The 13,164-nt window shown below is 42.3% G+C and overlaps 2 long non-coding RNA genes across 2 annotated transcripts; one reads left to right on the top strand and one right to left on the bottom strand.

Moving 5' to 3' along the window:
• Positions 1-207: 207 nt before the first annotated feature.
• Positions 208-738, bottom strand: LOC112237217. The gene is made up of 3 exons (XR_002951374.2): positions 654-738; positions 508-563; positions 208-417 (listed from the first exon to the last, which is right to left on the bottom strand). It is a non-coding gene; the product is annotated as an uncharacterized LOC112237217 (long non-coding RNA).
• A 9,773-nt stretch (positions 739-10,511) lies between these two features.
• Positions 10,512-12,127, top strand: LOC112237218. Its single transcript, XR_002951375.2, has 3 exons — positions 10,512-10,743; positions 10,982-11,187; positions 11,793-12,127. It is a non-coding gene; the product is annotated as an uncharacterized LOC112237218 (long non-coding RNA).
• The last annotated feature ends 1,037 nt before the right edge of the window (positions 12,128-13,164 follow it).

The raw sequence follows: 13,164 nt of genomic DNA, 5'->3' as shown, positions 1-13,164 counted from the left end.
CTTCCCCATTCATGGAGGAGACTCTCTCCATGCAGACACCTTTATGGATTTTGTTGTGTTTCTTGGTGGTTTTTGGGTTGTTTGTGACAACATCTTTCAACACCCTGCATTATCACATTCATGCATGCAAAACACTCACTTACACTACTGATTACTGATTACACACACCATTGTATATTTTCCTTAGTTGCTTTAGTTAATAAATATATCTTTTGTTACTCCTTATCTCCACGTTGTCTCCCTTTTGTTACGGGCTTTGAGCCGGTTCGTGACACGATGCATGGTTGGCAGTTGGACCCGGCGTCACACTTGCCAGGGTATTGTGGCCAGTAGCTTTAGCATTTGGACCAGACACCACACTTGCTTGGGATCCAGTTGGTTCAGGTCCAGTGTAGGCAGGATGCCCATAAGCATCACCTAGGAAACAAAGAAAACATTGTGGTAAAATGCCAGCCTTAAGCAATTGGAACTAGATTGTGAGTTGGGTTAGTTTGAACCAAAACGCACCTTGAAGGGTAAAACGCGTTATCCCTCCAATTAGCAGGCAACAAATCCAAGAAACACTACAAAACATTCAGACAGGTAAACATCAATAACCAGTGAAAACTTTAAGACAAGGTAAACCAATCAGATGAATACATTGAAAGACTAACCTCAAAGAGAGTCCAAAAGTCACAGCCATTTAAGTGATCAAAACCACAACCTTATTCAGAACTAATGCTAGAATATCCCTGTTGCAATGTCTAACAGCTGTTTTGGTTGCACCTAATAAAGGAATCCCAGACCCTTCTTACCTGAATGGCTAATTATTTACAGGTGTCAACCAATGAACCTAATTTCAATTGGTTCAATTTCCCAATTGCGATTAGGTGCTCTTGATTTCATGCAGCTGGTGTGCTGGAGGGTGGAGTTTACACATCATGGGCCAATCCGACAGTTTTAAAGAGTGAACTCTACCCACCCATTCCTTGATTGAGCCAATTGCAAAGATTTGTTTTGTACCCCATAGGGGATTCCAACATACACTGCAAGGGGAAATAGATGTCAGAAATGCATTGCTTTATCACTGTAAGATATCTGTCCAGAACCATATTTGCTTGCAATGCACATTATTGTATTATCAAATCATGCCAGTGGACTTCTGGTAAGTATGCTTTAGTGAGCAAGAGTTGCACTTGACCCCAACAATGTTTATCCTCACCCAAAATGAATGCTGTATTGATGAGTCATTTCCCTCCACGCACTACTTCTCACCTGAATGCATTTTTATTTTATTTTAGGGGGTTGGACAAAAGCTGAAATTGGGGTTGAGAGTTAGCCTTTTATATACTGAACAAAACTGTAAATGCAACATGCAATAATTTCAAACATTTTACTGGGTTACAGTTCGTTTAAGGAAATCAGTAAATTGAAATCAATTCATTAGGACCTAATCTGTAGATTTCAAATGACTGGGAATACAAATATCTGTTGAACACAGAACTTTTTTTAAAGGTAGGGGCATGAATCAGAAAACCAGTCAATATCTGGAGTGAACAACATTTGCCTCATGCAGCACAACGCATGTCTTTGCATAGAGTTATTCAGGCTGTTATTTGTGGCCTGTGGAATGTTGTCCCACTCTTTTTCAATGGCTGGTTAACATTCACATGAGTCCTCTTACATTTGGGATCTTTACAGTCCCATTGATCAAACAACCAGGAAAAGATAGGCTCTCTCTCCCTCAGTTATGAACATCAACAAGATCAATAACTTATGCTAGCAAGAGAAGCTACAAATCGAACAAAGGAACATTAGATTAACCCTCTCAAACGTTTTCAGCTGGCTGTCAGAATTGCACTGATAATCAATGGAGATTTGCAGCCTACTCGTCCTTTGCAGCTTGCCTGACAAATCATGCTTGTCCCAACCAAGCACCCAAGCTAACTGGCTAAAGTTGGCTAGCTTGTTCCAGACAGAAATGAGAGAACACCTCACTGACCATTTTACTCAGTGTAGCAGAGCTGGTTAGGCTGTTAACATGTTATCTATAGCGTTCTTGACTAACAATTACTTCTGTTGTCTACGTTTACTGACACCGGTCATATTCAGCAGGTGTTGCACATTTGTAAATTCATCAGTTGTTCTGTCACACAGATGAGGGTGTAGATAGCCAGAGTGAATTTACCAATGCTATCAAATCAAATTTTATTTGTCACATACACATGGTTAGCAGATGTTACTGCGAGTGTAGTGAAATGTTTGTGCTTCTAGTTCGGACAATGCAGTAATAACCAACCAGTAATCTAACCTTACAATTCCAAAACTACTACCTTATACAATAGTAAAGGGATAAAGAATAGGTATATAAAGATATATGAATGAGTGATGGTACAGAACGGCATAGGCAAAATGCAGTAGATGGTATCGAGTACAGTATATACATATGAGTAATGTAGGGTATGTAAACATTATATTAAGTAGCATTGTTTAAAGTGTCTAGTGATATAGTTTTACATCAATTTCCATTATTAAAGTGGCTGGAGTTGAGTCGGTGTGTTGGCAGCAGCCACTCAATGTTAGTGGTGGCTGTTTAACAGTCTGATGGCCTTGAGATTGAAAAACTGCTTCTGTCTCTCGGTCCCTGCCTTGATGCACCTGTACTGACCTCGCCTTCTGGATGATAGCGTGGTGAACAGGCAGTGGCTGGGGTGGTTGTTGTCCTTGATGATCTTTATGGCCTTCCTGTGACATCGGGTGGTCTAGGTGTCCTGGAGGGCAGGTAGTTTGCCCCCGGTGATGCGTTGTGCAGACCTCACTACCCTCTGGAGAGCCTTACGGTTGTGGGCGGAGCAGTTGCCGTACCAGGCGGTGATACAGCCCGACACGATGCTCTCGATTGTGCATCTGTAGAAGTTTGTGAGTGCTTTTGGTGACAAGCCAAATTTCTTCAGCCTCCTAAGATTGAAGAGGCGCTGCTGCGCCTTCTTCACCACGCTGTCTGTGTGGGTGGACCAATTCAATTTGTCCGTGATATGTAACGCCGAGGAACTTAAAACTTACTACCCTCTCCACTACTGTCCCGTCGATGTGGATAGGCGGGTGCTCCCTCTGTTGTGAAATCCACAATCATCTCCTTTGTTTTGTTTAGTGTGAGGTTATTTTCCTGACACCACACTCTTGAGGGCCCTCACCTCCTCCCTGTAGGCCGTCTCGTCATTGTTTGTAATCAAGCCTACCACTGTAGTGTCGTCCGCAAACTTGATGATTAGGTTGGAGGCGTGCATGGTCACGCAGTCGTGGGGGAACAGGGAGTACAGGGTTAGGGTTCAGAACGCACCCTTGTGGGGCCCCAGTGTTGAGGATCAGCGGGGTGGAGAAGTTGTTACCTACCCTCACCACCTGGGGGCGCCCCGTCAGGAAGTCCAGTACCCAGTTGCACAGGGCGGGGTCGAGACCCAGGGTCTCGAGCTTGATGACGAGTTTGGAGGGTACTATGGTGTTCAATGCTGAGCTGTAGTCGATGAACAGCATTCTCACATAGGTATTCCTCTTGTCCAGAACGGTTAGGGCAGTGTGCAGTGTGGTTACGATTGCATCGTCCGTGGACCTATTTGGGCGGTACGCAAATTGGAGTGGGTCTAGGGTGTCAGGTAGGGTGGAGGTGATATGGTCCTTGAATAGTCTCTCAAAGCACTTCATGATGACTGAGGTGAGTGCTACGGGGCGGTAGTCGTTTAGCTCAGTTACCTTAGCTTTCTTGGGAACAGGGACAATGGTGGCCCTCTTGAAGCATGTGGGAACAGCAGACTGGGATCAGGATTGATTGAATATGTCCGTAAACACACCAGCCAGCAGGTCTGCGCATGCTCTGAGGATTTCGGCTGGGGATGCCGTCTGGGCCTGCAGCCTTGCGAGGGTTAACACGTTTAAATGTTTTACTCACTTCGGCTGCATTGAAGGAGAGTCCACAGGTTTTGGTTGCGGGCCGTGTCAGTGGCACTGTATTGTCCTCAAAGCGGGCAAAAAAGTTATTTAGTCTGTCTGGGAGCAAGACATCCTGGTCCTCGACGGGGTTGGTTTTCTTTTTGTAATCCGTGATTGACTGTAAATCCTGCCACATACCTCTTGCGTCTGAGCCGTTGACTCTCCTTTGTCTCTACAGACGCTTAGCTTGTTTGATTGCCTTGCGGAGGGAATAGCTCCACTGTTTGTATTCGGTCATGTTTCCGGTCACCTTGCCCTGGTTAAAAGCAGTGGTTCGCACTTTCAGTTTCTCGCAAATGCTGCCATCAATCCACGGTTTCTGGTTTGGGAATGTTTTAATCGTTGATATGCATCATCAATGCACTTTCTAATGAACTCACTCATCGAATCAGAGTGTTCGTCAATGTTGTTGTTGGACGCAATGCGGAACACATCCCATTTCACTTTATAGAAGGAGTCTTGAAGCGTGGAATCAGATTGGTCGGACCAGTGTTGAACAGACCTGAGCGCGGGAGCTTCTTGTTTTAGTTTCTGTCTGTAGGCTGGGAGCAAGAAAATGGAGTCGTTGTCAGCTTTTCCCGATAGGAGGGCAGGGGAGGGCCATATATGCGTTGCAGAAGTTAGAATAACAATGATCCAGGATTTTACCAGCCCTGGTTGTGCAATCGATATACTGATACAATTTAGGGAGTCTTGTTTTCAGATTAGCCTTGTTAAATTCCCCAGCTACAATGAATGCAGCCTCGGGATATGTGGTTTCCAGTTTGCATAGAGTCATATAAAGTTTGTTCAGGGCCAACGATGTGTCTGCTTGGGGGGGGGGATATATACGGCTGTGATTATAATCGAAGAGAATTCCCTTGGTAGATAACGCGGTCGACATTTGATTGTGAGGAATTCTAAATCAGGTGAACAGAAGGACTTGAGTTCCTGTATGTTGTTATGATCACCACGTCTCATTAATCATAAGGCATACCCCCCCCCGCCCCTCTTCTTACCAGAAAGAGGGTTGTTTCTGTTGGCGCGATGCGTGAAGAAACCAATATAGAGGTAAGATAGTTATCAATTTAATGACACGCCACGTAAATATTTTAATATATGCTGTTCATATTAATGCAAAATTGCTGTTTAAAAAAAATTGTCACAAAAACAAGCGTATCTCTGTGAAGTGTAAATGGAGCACTGAGCGTACCACAAGCTTTTTATTTTCAAGGCCTTTTACAGTTAATTCAGGTCTTGTCATGTTCATTTAGCTTTTTAAGACCCGTGGAAGCAACTTTGAAGACAATCACTACAACGTGTAAAACAAAACACAAATGGTTAGAGAAAGCTGCATGGCTGTCAATAGAAGGTGATAAAATCCGACTTATTGTGTATAATGATATGCTAAAGAAACACCCCACTGAACGATTTTGAACATGAAGCCTCATATCTGTAAAAATATAATTGTATCACCAAAGTGCATTTTCACTCACAATGGGTAAAGTGAGTGAACACTCTATACTGTATTGGTAGGCCTACTATTGTCAATATTTATTTTCATGTTTTTGCTATCAGTCACACGTTCTTCATTTTTTATTTTATTTTACTAGGCAAGTCAGTTAAGAACAAATTCTTATTTTCAATGACGGCCTAGGAACAGTGGGTTAACTGCCTGTTCAGGGGCAGAACAACAGATTAGTACCTTGTCAGCTCAGGGTTTGAGCTTGCAACCTTCCGGTTACTAGTCCAATGCTCTAACCACTAGGCTACCCTGCCGCCCCAATATAAAAACAACATCATTGGAAGTACACAAAAAATGTTTTCTTTTAAATCAGGAGACCACCTTTAAGGTCTGGGGAAATCCTATGAAAATTAGATTTATTTTGTGTAGTTACCCTTTAAGTCAAGTGAGCAGGCACAGAGTACTGTTGTTGGTTTAACAATGTTTCTATAGTACAGGCACCTAGTACTGTTTGGTTAGTTGCATTTCTGTAGTACAGGCACCTAGCACTGTTGTTGGGTTAGCAGTGTTTCTGTAGTACAGGCACCTAGTACTGTTTGGTTAGTTGCATTTCTGTAGTACAGGCACCTAGCACTGTTGTTGGGTTAGCAGTGTTTCTGTAGTACAGGCACCTAGTACTGTTTGGTTAGTTGCATTTCTGTAGTACAGGCACCTAGCACTGTTGTTGGGTTAGCAGTGTTTATGTAGTACAGGCACCTAGTACTGTTGTTGGGTTAGTTGTATTTCTGTAGTACAGGCACATGGCACTGTTGTTGGGTTAGCAGCGTTTCTGTAGTACAGGCACCTAGTACTGTTGTTGGGTTAGTTGCATTTCTGTAGTACAGGCACCTAGCACTGTTGTTGGGTTAGCAGTGTTTCTGTAGTACAGGCACCTAGTACTGTTGTTGGGTTAGTTGCATTTCTGTAGTACAGGCACCTAGCACTGTTGTTGGGTCAGCAGTGTTTCTGTAGTACAGGCACCTAGTACTGTTGTTGGGTTAGTTGTATTTCTGTAGTACAGGCACCTAGTACTGTTGTTGGGTTAGCTGTTTTTCTGTAGTACAGGCACCTAGTACTGTTGTTGGGTTAGCAGTGTTTCTGTAGTACAGGCACCTAGCACTGTTGTTGGGTTAACAATGTTTCTGTAGTACAGGCACCTAGCACTGTTGTTGGGTTAGCAGTGTTTCTGTAACACACATGAGAACAAAAGGCCACTGAATTGATGATATCATTCATGATATCATTCTGACAGGTCAATCTGATAGGCTACTTTTTAGCTTGTGAACATATAATAGAGAATGTTTTTGGGAAAGCCTTTCCATCTACCAGAAGACAGGTCTATCATTACCGAAGCTATATTGTTTGAATCCTGGACCATTTTTCTTGATATTATGAGGCATGTCTTACCTTGCTTCAAAGTAGCCAAGCCAAAATACTACCATAGAAATGTTGAGGGAAATATTTTAGAAACTCATATTTGCTGTCTTGTTCAAATCAACTTTCTTTCAATGTCTAGCATTCATTGTCTGAGTGCGGCTTGGTGCTTATCACGGTAGAAGGCCATTGCTTATCTTGCTAGAACAAAATACATACCTGCTGTGTGCGGATGAACCTGACTTTGTCTGATAACTTGACATTGAGCCAATCAGAAAGCACGAACCTCCATGTGGGGGAGGTTAAATAGGGCACTTGTCATCAGAATTGTTCTACCTAAAACAAAGCTGCATAATACATCTTTTTTTCTATATCAAGTCTTTATATATTGTATGTCTAGCTAAGAGTTTTGTCTGAAGAAATATTTTTTGTTGAGTTTGGTAATGTACACTAGCTTATTAGTTAGCTCTCTAGCTAGCTAACGTTAGCTTGCTAACTGAGCAAGGCAGTCACAAACACTCTTCATAGGAAGCTAATGGTGTGGTGAGTGCAGCGTAATGCTAGCACAACAGCTAGCTAGCTAGCGAATCATGGTAACCATTTAGATAACATTAGGCAGCTAGCTAAAAACAAGCATCTATGGGCTGTATGCAATTATGGAGACTGGATGAAATTGTTTCTTTGTCATCTTGCTAGCTAGTTATCTAGATGTGGCCATCTGAATAGTATCAACAAGGGCTTTCTACAACACCAGCACAGCTAGCTGATATTCACTGGACCATAAAGCAACACAAACGGACATGCAATGCCAACAAACGCTACCTTCTGGATTGGAACATTTTAACAAGGCTGAGTGGTTGAAGACGTTACAATCTTTTCTCTGTGAACATAAACCGCTGTAACGGATTTTACCATCTCTGTCCAAATATCTGTACATAAAACTGCTCAAATGTGAGGTGTAGCGGAGGAGCTATAGGAGGATGGGCTCATTTTAATGGCTGGAATGGAGTTGATGGAACAGAGATTCCAATATGTTTGATATGTTTGACTCCGTCCCATTGATTCCATTCCAGCCATTACAATAAGCCCATCCTCCTATAGCTCTTCCCACCAGCCTGCTCTGTGCGCATTTTAGAAAGTAAACTGCATTTTGGAACATTCTGTATAGGTCTACCGCCGTGTACATATTCATACGTTTAAAATGTGAAGAAATAATAGTTTTTCAACATTTGGATCCTACCATTCTGATATGTTCCATCAGCCTTACGAATTGATACAGTGTTTACCTCCACTATACTACTTTGATACACATCAGTGGGGATTAAGAATTGAGTACACAAAATGTCCACTTCAAAAAATTGGTATACCTGCGTATAGCCTCCATTACACCTCTGACTGTATGATTTGAGAATTGTAATCCTCCCTGACTGCTTTTTCCCGTTCACATCACCTTCCGTAGACCGGTGCACTGCGGTTCAGGTTAGTAGAACTCCCTCATAGGCTGCATAACAAAGGCACCCCAATTCTGATATTTTTTTCTCAAATTAGTATTTTCACCAATCAGCTCTGAAAAAGATCTGATGTGAAAAGATCTGGTGTGAAAAGATCTGATTTGATTGGTCAAAAGACCAATAAGTGGAAAAATGATTAGAATTGGGCTGCCTGTGTAACACAGCAATAGGTCACTGTCTACAGCTAAGGTGAGGCAACGCAACAACCAATGGTTGCATGCCACATCAACTGTGTCATCCACTGACATATGATGTGGTTAGCTAATACTTAAAATACCTATCAAGGCGATGTAAGATCTGTCAGACTTCAGCAACGTCTAAGCTTTGGAAAGGGCCGAAGTCTGTTTGGACACAATCACAAACTTCCTCAAAGTACCAACCACACAGGCTGTGGTTACACAGGCAGCCCACTTCTGACCTTTTGCCCCGCGTTGCTGGCAAAACAGCTGATCTGATTTGTGAAAAGACCAATTGGTGGGAAAAAGATCAAAATTTGGCTGCGACAGATGCATGTATGAAACATGTATGAAATGTAATATGCATTCATCAATTTCTGTAAAATGTTAAAACCTGTTAAAGATAGGGCTGACTACTGCCCCCTTTGGAGGAATTGCGTGCCCATAGTAAACAGAAAAAAAATCTGTCCAAAATTTCTAATATATGCATATAATAATTATTATTGAATAGAAAACACTCTAAAGCTTCTAAAACCGTTCAAATTATGTCTCTATGTAAAGCAGAACTCTCAGGGCAGCCATTGTCCCAAACTCTCTCTTGGCAACAGAAAAGTTGGGACAACTTTGACGTCATCGCCCCCACCCTTCCCAACCAGCTACAGATCTGGGAACAGTTTCTATCTCTTCAGCGCGATGTCCCCTTTCAGTGGGGCCTGCCATTGTGAGAATCGCGCGCTCCCTCGAGTTTTGGCGGGCTGAAACCTCCGGGTCACGCGAAAATACATGCACTTTCATGCGCACGTCGGGTCCGGAGCTCTCTTTGTTCCAAGATTCACCAAACGATGTAGGTTTGTCTGTTCACGCTAAGGATTGTTTTGTATGTTTAGAACATGCTAAAGCTCGATTCTGCACTTAGTTTGACCAGTTTAGTCGACATATAATATGTAATTTTGAAGTTTTGATGCGCATCCACTAGAATTTTGCCTGCATTTCGACCGGAATTTGTCGTGTTTGATAACCTAAAGACACAGACTTGAAAACCAAACGCAGTTTTTGGTAAGTATAACTCCTTCCACGTCTTCTGATCGAAGAACATCAAAGGTAAGGGAATATTTATGTGTTAATTATGGGTTTCTGTGGACTCCGAGATAGAGGAGACATAATGCTAATTTCTGAGCGCCGTCTCATATTATAGCCTAGTGAACGAATTCTGTAACGTTAAAAATACATGTAACACAGCGGTTGCATTAAGAAGAAGTGTATCTTTCTAACTATATGTAGAACATGTATATTTAGTCAAAGTTTATGATGTGTATTGCTTGTTATCTGACGTTAGCTCCGGCAGATATCATCATTTCTCCGGACATTTGAGAAGCATTTTTTGAACATGGCGTCATTGTAAACAGAGATTTATGGATATAAATTGCATATTATTGAAAAAAACAAATGTACTGTGTAACATGTCCTATTACTGTCATCTGATGAAGATTTTCAAAAGGTTAGTGAATTATTTTTCTTTTAATCCTGCGGTTGTTGATTGCATATTTTGTTCAACGTGGCTAATTCAAATTAGCTGTGTCTTTGGTGGTGGTTTGACATAAATATGTGCTATGTTTTCACCGTAAAACATTTTAGAAATCTGACTTGCTGGCTAGATGAACAAGGTGTTTATCTTTCATTTGAGCTATTTGGACTTGTTAATGTGTGGAGGTTAAATATTTCTAAGAATATTTTTGCGTTCCATGCGCCACGTCCCAGTTAACGTCGGAAGGGATCGTTCCCAAATGGGAACCCTAACCCGTCATCAATTAAACTGAATTTGGTGTGTGTGCTTTTTTTTGTCGTACATTCATCTCTGTTGTTCACCATGCGTCAACGATGACTCCTGTTTAAAAACAATTGACTCAATCTGGAATGGGTGGGTAGAGTTCACTCTTTAAAACTGTCCAATTAATCCATAATGTGTAAACTCCAGCACACCAGCTGAATGAAATCAAGAGCACCTAATCGCAATTGGGAAATTGAACCAATTGACATAAAGTACATTGGTTGACAGCTGTACATAATTAGCCATTCAGGTTAGAAGGGTCGGGGGTTCCTTTATGAGGTGCAACCAAAACAGCTGTTAAAAATAGCAACAGGGATGTTCTGGTGGGGTGTCTGTCTAGCATTAGTTCTGAATACGGTTGTGGTTTTGATCACTAAAATGGCTGTGACTTTTGGACTCTTTGAGGTTAGTTTTTCAACGTATTCATCTGGTTGGTTTACCTTTTTCTTATATTTTTCACTGGTTATTTATGCTTAACTGTCTGAATGTTTTGTAGTGTTTCTTGGCTTTGTTGCCTGCTAATTGGAGGGATAATGTGTTTTCCACTTTAAGGTGTGTTTTGGATTACACTACTTCAGTTAAAATCACAGTCTAGTTCCAATAGCTTAAGGCTGGCATTTTACCGTAATGCTTTGTTTGCTAGGTGACGCTTATGGGCATCCTGCCTACACTGGACCTGAACCAACTGGATCCCAAGCAAGTGTGGTGTCTGGTCCAACTGCTAAAGCTACTGGCCACAATACCCTGGCAAGCGTGATGCAGGGTCCAAATGCCACAGCTGAAGCAACTGCCAGCCATGCCTCTGCAGAAGCGGTGTCGTGGAAGATTCAGAATTTGTTGGTAACATATGTAAGATGTTTTATATTTATCAAATGTGTGTAAGTTACTTCTCATCAGAATGGTATTTTTGTATAATACTGTGGCGAGGTTGCAGTTATCTGTTCTATGTCAAGACTAAGTTGCAGGTCCCGCAGAGGGGGGAGAGGTCAAAGTATCATCATGTGTAAACAGATCTCTTGACTCCACAATGTCTGTGTGCCAGTTCAGTGTGTCTCCATGAGTTTGCCCAGGATTGGTTGTATTTAGAGTTGGTTGTACTAAATGACAATTTGATATATGCCTGTTGATATGGAGGATTGGTTTATGGTTCTGAGTTTGAGAGAGGAGACAAAGCTGAACAATGAATTATGCCGATGCTGTTTTATCCTGTGTATCTTTGCTATAAAGGATCCCATTTTGCCGTTGTGGGGGGACTCTCAACTTTTCATTAGAGATACTGAACTGTTGAAAGTCAAAAGGCTATTGCAATATGGAAGGGGCTCTCAGAGAATTCATTGAGAGACACTGAATTACCTGAGAGTCACCGGATTGTGATAGAGCTGATATAATTAAAGATGGACTTTGATAACTAACTCTGACTTGTGTGTGGTTTGCTCCCATGATTTGGTAAATAGAGGAAATTTCCACGACAGCGGCCCAAGCCTCAGCTGAAGCAACTGCCAAACATTCCTCTGCAGAAGCGGCTGGCCCCCGCGCCTCAGCTGAAATAACTGCCAACCATACCTCTGTGGAAGCGGCCCACGCCTCAACTGAAGCAACTGCCAACCATACCTCTGCAGAAGCGGCCCGCGCCCTCAGCTGAAGAAACTGCCAACCATGCCTCTGCAGAAGCCAATGGCCCCTGCGCATCAGCTGAAGCAACTGCCAACCACACCCCTGCAGAAGCGGCCGCCGGCCTTCGTGCCTCTGCAGAAGCGGCCGCCGGCCTTCGTGCCTCTGCAGAAGCGGTGGCCGGCCTTGAACAGACGGCCCGACCCCTCGACAAGCTAGATGGGGAGATCATAATTTGGTTTGCCCGACTCCTTAATCGTCTTTCCCCTGTTACTTTGCCTCCATTTGAAGAAAAGGGCAAAGGTAACTGAGGTGAGAAATTGTGCAAACTAATGCACTTGTTTGAAATGAGGAACTCCTTCACTTGAAATGAGGATCTCCTTCAACATACGACTAAAATTGACATCTGATTTGGCCACTATTGCTGACACTTAGGTTGTACGGTTACGATTTTGATTTGGCCTGGTGTTCCTGCTACTCTTGCATGATTTGTTCAATAAACAATTTGACTTCCAAAATGGCTTGTCTTTTAAATGTGGGTTTCTCTTCTGCCTACCATCTGTTTGCTGATTGGGGACAGACTGGGTCTGGAGGAAAAGGGATTGTGGATCACACCACTTGTGGAAACAGATTTGTTTAATTTTGTTTCTGGTAGTTGAGGAAAGGTTGACTGCCTTGTTTTAATTCCTCATTGTTTGCATAGTCAACACACACACTTACCCCACCAGACATGCCACCAGGGGTCTTTTCACAGTCCCCAAATCAAGAACAAATTAAACGCCAGTATTAACCTCTTGATCCTACTTGAGACGCAGACGTCCCAACTAGAGCTCTGGAAATGCAAATGCGCTACGCTAAACGCTAATAGTATTAGTTAAAACGCAAACGTTCATTAAAATACACATGCTTGGTATTGAATTAAAGCTACACTCGTTGTGAATCCAGGCACCAAGTCAGATTTTTAAAATGCTTTTTGGCGAAAGCATGAGAAGCTATTATCTGATAGCATGTAACACCCCAAAAGACCCGTAGGGGATGTAAACAAAAGAATTAGCATAGTCGGCGCTACACAAACCGCACAATAAAATATAAAACATTCATTACCTTTGACCATCTTCTTTCTTGGCACTCCTTGATGTCCCATAATCAATACTGGGTCTTTTTTTCGATTAAATCGGTCCATATATTGCCTAGATATCGATCTATGAAAACTGT

Source organism: Oncorhynchus tshawytscha, linkage group LG18 (assembly GCF_018296145.1).
Source record: "Oncorhynchus tshawytscha isolate Ot180627B linkage group LG18, Otsh_v2.0, whole genome shotgun sequence".
NCBI classification, from domain to species: domain Eukaryota; kingdom Metazoa; phylum Chordata; class Actinopteri; order Salmoniformes; family Salmonidae; genus Oncorhynchus; species Oncorhynchus tshawytscha.
The sequence above is the reverse complement of the archived record's forward strand: the minus strand, read 5'-3'. Positions and strand labels throughout refer to the sequence as shown.